This window comes from Gekko japonicus, unplaced genomic scaffold (assembly GCF_001447785.1).
Source record: "Gekko japonicus isolate JY-2015 unplaced genomic scaffold, Gekko_japonicus_V1.1 scaffold3422, whole genome shotgun sequence".
NCBI lineage: Eukaryota > Metazoa > Chordata > Lepidosauria > Squamata > Gekkonidae > Gekko > Gekko japonicus.
In genome coordinates, this window is record NW_015173242.1 from 128,994 (window position 1) to 130,109 (window position 1,116).

Below are 1,116 nucleotides of genomic sequence, written 5' to 3' on the forward strand. Positions count from 1 at the left end.
CAGCCAGCCAGGCCCAGCAGCAGAACCAGTCCACCACAAGTGTACCAATGTGCCAGTGCCCAAAAAACCCCAAAAGCAAAACAATCTCTCCCCTCTGCAGTGGCAGCGGCCTACATAGGGGAGCATGTTTGCTAATGGCAGCCATGCCCAGCTGCAGAACCAGAGCAATCTCAACACCCCCCCCCAACAACCTCTGCGCCAGTCATCCAGTTTACTGGACTCAGTCCAAACCTGAGGATTTCTGCAGTATAAATGAAGGGGGGGGGCAGGCAGGGCCTGTGCAAGTGACGTGAGCAATCACTAGGGGTGTGCGTGCGAATCCCCATTCAGCGCACCTGAAGAGAGGCAAAGGGAGGCCAAAGGAACCCAGATGCCCCCAAATTAGAGTGGCTGCCAACTCTCCAGGTGGCGCCCAAAGATTGAGATAGGATGATTCCCGGGCTGGGGAATCATCCAGAGGGGCCTGATCCAACATTGGCATCTCTTATGTTCTTATGTTCACTGTCCTGATTGGCTGACACTATGCATATATGTAGAAATGTACCAATGTACTGTTCCCCTTGTTGGTAAATGGAGTCTGGCGAAGCACTTTGTCTGAGGACTGTATATACTGTAAATGAATTCCTGTACGTAGTTACCACTGGACTGAGTAAGTGTGGTTTACTACTGGAAGCCTCTGGTGAGAGATAGTCTGCTGTGCGTGCAAAATTGCTTCAAGGTGCTGGTTCACACAAACACACGCAATGCGCGACAGTGCCGTCCCCTGGAACGGTGCCTGGGGTGTGTCGGGTTCTGCAGTGTGAAGGCGTGCATGGAGACTCCCTCCCCCTCCACTGGAAGTGCCCTTCCTATAGTGGAAATGAGCCAGTCACCCTATCTATATATCTAATTCTCAAGTCACCCCCAGTATCCGCACATCGGGGGCACCTGGGGGGAGAGAGATTTTTGGGCACACGTGGGGCGGTCCCCAGGTGTGCACAAAAATCTGAAACCCCGGGAATAATATTGGGGGGATGTTTAAATCCCCCCGAAACTGACAGAGCGTCCCCTGTGCATGCGCAGGGAACGCTCTGCGAACGCCGCTCGGCCCTCGCTTTGGAGCCTGGGGGGGGAGGG

General features: G+C 54.2%; 1 protein-coding gene across 1 annotated transcript in view; it reads right to left on the minus strand.

Annotated features, from left to right (window-relative positions):
- NBR1 (neighbor of BRCA1 gene 1) overlaps nt 1-1,116 on the minus strand; it is a 17,509-nt gene that overhangs the window by 7,883 nt on the left and 8,510 nt on the right. The window lies entirely within an intron of this gene.